This window comes from Vespa mandarinia, unplaced genomic scaffold, assembly GCF_050613455.1.
Source record: "Vespa mandarinia isolate Hongniang unplaced genomic scaffold, ASM5061345v1 scaffold_61, whole genome shotgun sequence".
Lineage (NCBI taxonomy): Eukaryota > Metazoa > Arthropoda > Insecta > Hymenoptera > Vespidae > Vespa > Vespa mandarinia.
Genome location: NW_028197195.1, coordinates 514084 through 522456, shown reverse-complemented (window position 1 = coordinate 522456; position 8373 = coordinate 514084). Strand labels below are relative to the sequence as shown.

The 8373-nt window shown below is 42.0% G+C and overlaps 2 pseudogenes; both read left to right on the top strand.

Annotated features, from left to right (window-relative positions):
• Positions 1-1453: 1453 nt before the first annotated feature.
• LOC146872050 (small subunit ribosomal RNA) lies at positions 1454-2610 on the top strand (annotated as a pseudogene).
• Positions 2611-2967: 357 nt separating this feature from the next.
• LOC118450502 (large subunit ribosomal RNA) lies at positions 2968-7522 on the top strand (annotated as a pseudogene).
• The last annotated feature ends 851 nt before the right edge of the window (positions 7523-8373 follow it).

The following is an 8373-nucleotide window of genomic DNA, read 5'->3' as shown; positions in this document are numbered from 1 at the left end:
CGATCGATTCATTTGGAAGTTTTTTCCCATAAGACGCTGTGAATTTCGTTCAACGTCACCGACCACTTGGCCAGATAATCGGTATATATAAGGGAACATATACGTCGGCTTGCACGAATAGCCCAGAATTGATGATTCAACCTAAATGCTCGATCCGTCCAAAATGCACGATTCGCCCAAAATGCACGATTCTTTCGAAACGCATGATTCGCCCAAAATGCTCGATTCGATTGAAACGCATGATTCGACCAAAATTTACGTTTCATCTAAAAACGATGATTCGAGCGTAAATTTCAAAAATGCTATACAACTGAACGAACAATTGATTCTCCCGCCGTTAAGAGAACATTGTAAATACTAAGAGGACGGAAGAATAATTCGAAATTATTATGATGAATATAAAACTTATAAGAAAGGGTCGTATATTAGAGAGAATTACTAAACCGTTTCTTATTGTAAACTTATACGATTGGGAAGATTAGTCGACAGTCATCGAACTGTGACGATAAATCGTTCTAGAGACGAAGTTATATCTTGTCTTGATGTTTTTGCAATGTTTAATTACCGTCGCCTTTCACTCGGCAGAACCGAAACGGGATGGTTTCTTTTAAATTATAATTGGAAACTAATGCGTTTGATACTCCAGAGACTAAGTCTTTTTCAGGGAAGCAGTTAGAATTTTTATCCGCCAGTCCGTTCCCATAAGACTCCATATATTTCACCGTGTGTCACCAACCACTCGGCCGCATAATTTCTAAGTGTTTGCACGTTTTGACCTGCTCAAAACGTGTTTGAAAAAGAATATTACATACCCTCACAGCATTACCACAGGTCTGTGTCTTTGACCGAATGGTCCTTATGTGGTACTCGCTTCGACATTGGATAGCTCGTTCATTTGTCTGTCAGTTTGATGAAATTACTGTGCAGAAAATCACGGCTATATACTGTGCATCAACTACCTCAATTCTGAGCGATGAAATTAACTTTTTCATATACTTTAAGCGTATCAGTATTTTTTATCATTAAGTATATTTCATATACTTAAGCGAGAGGAGCTATCTGTAGACTCTGCGCTGAAAAACCATGAGATCCAAACGCGAATACCGAATCGTTTGAACTGCTCAGGGTAAACTTTGCAGGGGTGACTCTGCTAACGCAGTATACACCTAAATTTTCCGACCTCAGTATAAAATCCCGACTCCAAGAATACTTCAGTCAAACGTTGGAATGAGATTGAGTCCATAACAACATAATGTAATATAAAATCTCGAGCCCAATCTCTCTTAATACATGTTAAAGGAGAGAGACGAACTTTTAAGGAAGGGGTACACTTCTCCCTGAATGAATAAGTAAAAGCGATATCGTCTTCCGGCATATGTGTTGATGACAACATTTGAAAGGGAGTCGGCGAAAATCTTCTCTTCTTTCGGGAGGGGAGAGCCTCTTGAGCTGCCTGATTGATAGTGCCAGTAGTCATTTGCTTGTCCCAAAGATTAAGCCATGCATGCCTTAGTGCATGCCGAGCTAAGGTGAAACCGCGAATGGCTCATTAAATCAGTTATGATTTCTTAGATCGTACCCACATTTACTTGGATAACTGTGGTAATTCTAGAGCTAATACATGCAAACCAGAGTTCCGACCAGAGATGGGAGGAACGCTTTTATTAGATCAAAACCAATCGGTGGCGTATGTTTTACATTCGTCCACCGTTTACTTTGATGACTCAGAATAACTTTGAGCTGATCGCACGGTCTTAGCACCGGCGATAAGTCTTTCAAATGTCTGCCTTATCAACTGTCGATGGTAGGTTCTGCGCCTACCATCGTTGTAACGGGGGAATCATAGTTCGATTTCGGAGTGGGAGCCTGAGAAACGGCTACCACATCCAATGAAGGTATCAGGCGTGCAATTTACCCATTTTCGGCGCAGGGAGGTAATGACAAAAAATAATGATACAGGACTCATCCGAGGCCCCGTAATCAGAATGAGTACACTTTAAATTCTTTAACGAATTTCGATTGGAAGACAAGCCTGGTGTCAGCAGCCACGGTAATTCCCATAGCATATTTTAAAGATGCTACGGTTAAAAAGCTCGTGGTTGAATCTGTGTTTCACACTGTCGGCTCACCGCTCGCGGTGTTTACTTGCATGATATGGGACGTCCTACTGGTGGGCTTAGCTCTTTGGGGCGGTCCAACTAATATCCCATTGCGGTGCTCTTCACTGAGTATCGATATGGGCCAGTACGTATTCTTTGAATAAATAAGGGTGCTTAAAGCAGGCTAGCCTCGCCTGAATACTATGTGCATGGATAATGGAATAAGACATCGGTTTTATTTTGTTGGTTTCCGAACCCCATGATTAATAGGGACAGATGGGGACATTCTTATTGCGACGTTAAATGTGAAATTCTTGGATCGATGCAAGACAGACAGAAGGGAAGGCATTTGCCAAAAATGTTTTCATTAATCGAGAATGAAAGTTAGAAATTCGAAAACGATCAAGTACCTCCCTAGTTCTAACCATAAACGATGCCAGTTAGCGAACCTCCGAAGTTCCTCCGATTACTCAGCGGGTAGCTCCCGGAAAACCAACGCTTTTGGATTCCGGGGTAATTATGGTTTCAAAGCTGAAACTTAAAGGAATTGACGGAAGAGAACCATCAGGAGTGGAGCCTGCGGCTTAATTTGACTCTACGCAAGAAGCCTTACGAGACCCGGAGACCGAAATATTGGCTCTTTCACGACGACATCGCAACGTCTGGGACGTGCCTTGAATTTGTGCTCAAGCACTCATTGACCCTATGACCTTGGCTCGAATTTTGTTGATTGAGTTTGTTGCGTTCTCAAACTTAGGTGTTTTCTTGCCTTGTACGATCTTTCTTCGTTCGATATTTTTTTCGTTCCGCAATTTTTTTTCTTTTCTCCTATGTAGTATATTTCTATCTCGAACGAAACAATCTAAGACGACCTCAGAGTAGGTGAGAGTACCCGATGAATTTAAGGATATTATTAAGCGGAGGAAAACAAACTAATAAAGATTTCCTTAGAAGCTGCGAGCGAAGAGGACACAGCACTGAATCCCCCCGTACCGTTGCAGGGAAATGTAGTGTCCGGGAGGATCCACCTTATATTCCGAGGCACATTACCGCGTCCAAATTCATCTTGAATGGAAACATTTACCCGTAGAGGATACCAGACGCGTACGGACCGATGCAACGTCTTGGGAGGAACTCTCCATAGAATCGGGTTACTTGAAAGTGCAGCTCTAAGTAGGTAATAGACTTCATCTAAGGCTAAATATGACCACAAGAACGATAGCGAACAAGTACCGTGAGGGAAAGTTGAAAAGAACTTTGAAGAGAGAGTTCAAGAGTACGTGAAACCGTAGGGGTTAACCTGAGATACCTGAAAGATCGAATGGGGAGATTTAGCGTCAACGGCGCTGGCTTGGCCGAGGGAGGATGGACCACGTTAATAAGCGGCTCCGCACTCCCGGGGCGTCTTGTTCTCTTTGCTAGAAAAGGCGCACCCAGAACGTACACGTTGGGACCCGAAAAATGGTGAACTATGCCTGGTCAGGACGAAGTCAGGGAAAGTCCTGATGGAGGTCCGTAGCGAACCTGCAAATCGATCGTCGGAACTAGGTATTGGGGCGAAAGACTTATCGAACCATCTAGTAGCTGATTCCCTCCGAAGTTTCCCTCAGGAAAGCTGGCACTCGCCCGTTCTCTTCGAACGTAAACGAGTCTCATGTGGCAAAGTGAATGATTAGAGGCCTTGGGGGCGAAACAATTTCAACATATCCTCAAACTTTAAATGCGTGAGATCTGTGGCTTGCTGGAACTAAAAAACCATGAGAAATTTCGGATCAGAGTGCCAAGTGGATCAAATTCGATTAGCTAAACTGATGCTGTGGGATGAAACAAACGCAGAATTAAGGAACCAAAGTCGACGCTTATGGGATACCATGAAAGGCGTAGGTTTCTTAACCCTTAGAGCTCTATGGATGCATATATGCGTTTGGCGAAAGTCATCCGTGTAGCTTAAGGCCGCATATATGTGTTTTCTTCAAGTCATCGGCCAAGACTAAAAGCGCATATATGCGTTTGTCGATTTTTTCAATCAAAATACAGTCATTCTTGTGTAAAATTGATACAGGGGCACTCGTTAGTAATTAGCTTTACTTAGGTAGCGGTTAGGCAGTATTAGGGTCGTAAAAATCTCCCATTTTACGTCCCTCTCTTTAACCAGTTAGATTTCAAAATAATTACCTGCATTGTCACCTTTTCTCGACTCATAGCACTTAAACCGACTCAGACAACAGTATCGTCTTGTAAACGTAAGAACCTTACGGTCTCGCTCGTGTCAACAACGATAGTGCCGTATATAACTTGTTTGATTATTTTTCATTTATGATACCCTATAAAATGTCAAATCTTGAAGAATATTTCACAAGGGACGACAGTAAAATAGAATACAGTGGATCACTATCATCAGACATTGAACAAGAAGAATTAATTAATGAAAGAAGAACAAATAGAAAACGGCCCAGGAAGTTAAACACATCATCGGATGAGGAAAATTCAGAAGGAAGCGAAAATATTGAGACCTCTCACCAAGAAGGAACATTATTCTGGTCAAAAAGAAACTTAAATCCTGTAGTACATGTCTTTGATGACCAAATTTCAGGAGTAAATGGAATTCTAAGTCCAGAATCAACACCCTTAGACGTCTTTCAAATGATGTTTCCGGAAGAATTAGTGTGTGAAATCACCGAGCAGACAAACAATAACTTCAAATGCGTACAACAGTGTACGGACTATAACAAGAGTTCCCGTTTGAAGAATTGGAAGCATACTTCAGTCTGCGAAATGTACGGATTTTTATGCATTTCAATGCTAATGCCACATTCGAAGAAACTTTCGTTGAAGGAGTACTGGTCGATGGACGAACTGCTGAAAAGTGGTATTTTCCGCAAAAATAATTCACGGGATCGGTACATGATGTTGTTACAAATGTTGCACTTCAACGATAATAATACAATCACGGACGATCCTTTAACCAAAATACGGCCAGTCATCAATAAGATAAAAACTTCCTTTTCACAGTCATTCGTACCGTACGAAAATCTATGCATCGACAAAAGTCTTTTACTTTACAAAGGCAGATGTTATTTTAAACAGTTCATACCATCCAAAAGAAGTAGGTTTGGCATTAAATCGTTTGTCCTGTGTGACTGTAAGACTAATTATGTAATGGACCTTATAATTTATACCGGCCAAAAAACAAACGTCAAGAGAAGTGACACGGCCATTGGAATCTCTGGAGATGTTGTAATGACGCTGCCTCAGCCGTATCTCGGAAGATGCCATACAGTGATTGCAAATAATTAGTACACAAGCCCACTATTGTATACTTTGCTACACGACAAGAAAACCAACGCATTTGGGACAGTTCGGAAAAATAGAAGACAAATGCCCCGCATGGATGAAAAATTAAAGAGAGGAGAAACTTACTACCGGTCGACTGACGTTATATTGACAATGAAATGGCATGACAGGAAAGAGGTTTGGATGTTGTCTTCTGCACATGAAGCTAGATTGACTGAAACTGTAAAGAAAGATTATCGTACAGGAGAAACCATCGTGAGACCATCGTGTATTACTAATTATAATTACAAGATGGGTGCTGCAGACAGAGTTGATGTAACCTTAACTACACTTAATTCAGTAAGGAAAACGATAAAATGGTATAAAAAATTGTTTTTCCACTTGTTAGATCTAGTCATATATAATGCAGATATTTTACATCAAAATTGTACTGGTACCAAACAAAAATTTAGTGAATTTCATTTAATGCTAATGAAAGACATTTTACGAAAATATCCACAAAGTAGAAGCGTGGCTGAAGGAGGAGAAAGAAAATCTGAGGATTTACCATTTCGGCTAACTGAAAGGCATTTTTTGTCGAAATGTAAGAATCGTGCAGGCGCAAAACAGTTGACAAGAAGAAAGTGTGATGATTGCATAAAGAGTAAGAGAAGGAGCAATACGAATGCAAAAAATGCGATGTCGGTCTATGTATCGATAATTGTTTTGAAATTTTTCACAAGCAATTAAATTATTAATTTCTGTTCTAAATATCAAATTAAGTTTTTTAGTAGATTGTAAAATTGAATGTTTTAAAATTTTAATGTTTATAATAAATAATTTTAATGCTCAAAAATAACAGTCTTTAATTATTTAACCTTCTGCAAACGAACTACTATAATGTATTACTGTTTGCGCCTTGAATAGATACTTCAATGTGGCAAAAAATTATTCCGGCCCCAGCGATGGTCAGCGCTAGCCGCGCTCCGTTCCTACGGACCGTTTCGGCCGGGAGTATTCAGAGCTCAAAAGATTAAAACAGCAAAACGGTGGTCATGGAAGTTGGAATCCGCTAAGGAGCGTGCAACAACTTTCCTGCCTAAACGGAAAGCGGAAAATGGATGGCGCTGAACCATCGCGTCTATATTCTACCGTCAGCGGCAAGTGTAGCGGTTTGCCCTTACGGGACATCGCTATGAAGTCCTGACGAGTAGGAGGATCACACCGGTATGCGCAAAAGAATCTGGGTGTGAGTCTGCCTGGAGCTGCCGTCGGTACAAATCTTGGTGGTAATAACAAATACTCCTACAACGAGGCCCTGGAGGACTGACGTGGAGAAGGGTTTCGTGTCAACAGCCTTTGCATACGAGTCAGTCGATCCTAAGCCCTAGGAGAAATCTAATGTCGATGACGATGTACATACAAAATGTGTTTCCTAAATAACAACATACCCGTCGGGCTGAGGGGAATCCGGTTACTATTACGGATCCCAGGAGTGTAATTCAGGCCCTCTCAAGAATATTCGTCGAGGTAACCCAAAATGAATTGGAAACGCCATCGGAAGACCGGGAAGAATTTTCTTTTCTGTATAAGCGTTCGAATTCCCTGGGAACCTCTAGCAGGGAGATAGAGTTCGGAACGCGAAGAGCACCGCAGTTGCGGCGGTGTCCGGATCTTCCCCTCGGACCTTAAAAATCCAGGAGAGGGCCACATGGAGGTGTCGCGCCGGTTCGTACCCATATCCGCAGCAGGTCTCCAAGGTAAAGACCCATTAGTCGAAGGACTAATGTAGGTAAAGGAAGTCGTCAAATCGGATCCATTAATTCGGAATAAGGATTGGTTCTGAAGTGGAGTGCATGTCGGCCTTGGTAAGGAAGCGGGTTTGACTGACGTGCTGGACCTGGGCGAGGTGAACAGATCCGATTACGGTACTAGGATCCGAGCTCGGTCCCGTGTCTTATCCTCCCGCGAATTTTTCTTGCTGCGAGGCTTCCTGACGGATAGCCCCGTCGTAGTCCTCTTCGGCCGCCATTCTACTATCAGCTCAGAACTGGCACGAACTAGTGGAATCCAAACTTATTCCGACAAACTCTACGCGACCATTGAGAGAATGGAAACGCTTAGTAATAGAACTAGGCGATCCACTGAGTAGGAAATCGAGGAATCTCGAATAGAAAATTACTGCATAAAGAGGCTCAATTAGCCGCACGCGAGCAAACCATACACGACCGCAAAAAAATGCTAAGGCGTGAGACCGAATTCGCGTCTTCTGCGAAATTAGAAATGGATACTATCGCATTCATGATACATGAAACACTCGCCATAAGGAGCGAGCCGCGCTACATCCGACAACCATTCAATTAACGAGACACTAGGAATGATACCGCGATTTGACGGGAAAAATATGCTTCTCACCTCGTTCACAAAAGCGTGTAAACGAGCACGACAAATGATACCAGAATATCCTGAAGACCTTTTTACAAAAGCCGCAATACGAAAAATGCAGAATTTCGCGTATCGCACGATTGAGAAACACGATCTTAGAAAAATGAATTCATAATGTAATCGAATTAGGCAAACATTAGGGACGCTCCACTCGCAGGAATCTTACAATTTGTAACTCCGTAATATTTTAATGTGCGCAAACGAACCAATGATAGAGTATATCGGTAGAATAATATAAAACAATAGAATTACATTCCACAATGCAATACGAATGGAACAGGAGAATGGCCGCAAAGTAATGACAACTAAGAAACAACCGCGAGCGACCAGCTGATTTTTGTTATCATGAATCGCGAAAATCGAGAGGAGCTAGGACACGAATAATACACACTGGCGCTCCACCCGAAGTCTGTACATACTACAAAAAGGTAGGACATGCAATAAATGTTATGAAAATGTCCGTAATCAGCAAAAGCGTAACCAAGCTCATACCTACAGAACATACCATACTCCTCCCCTCCCCGTCTACCTCACGCTCCTCCTGTTGTGGGACTTT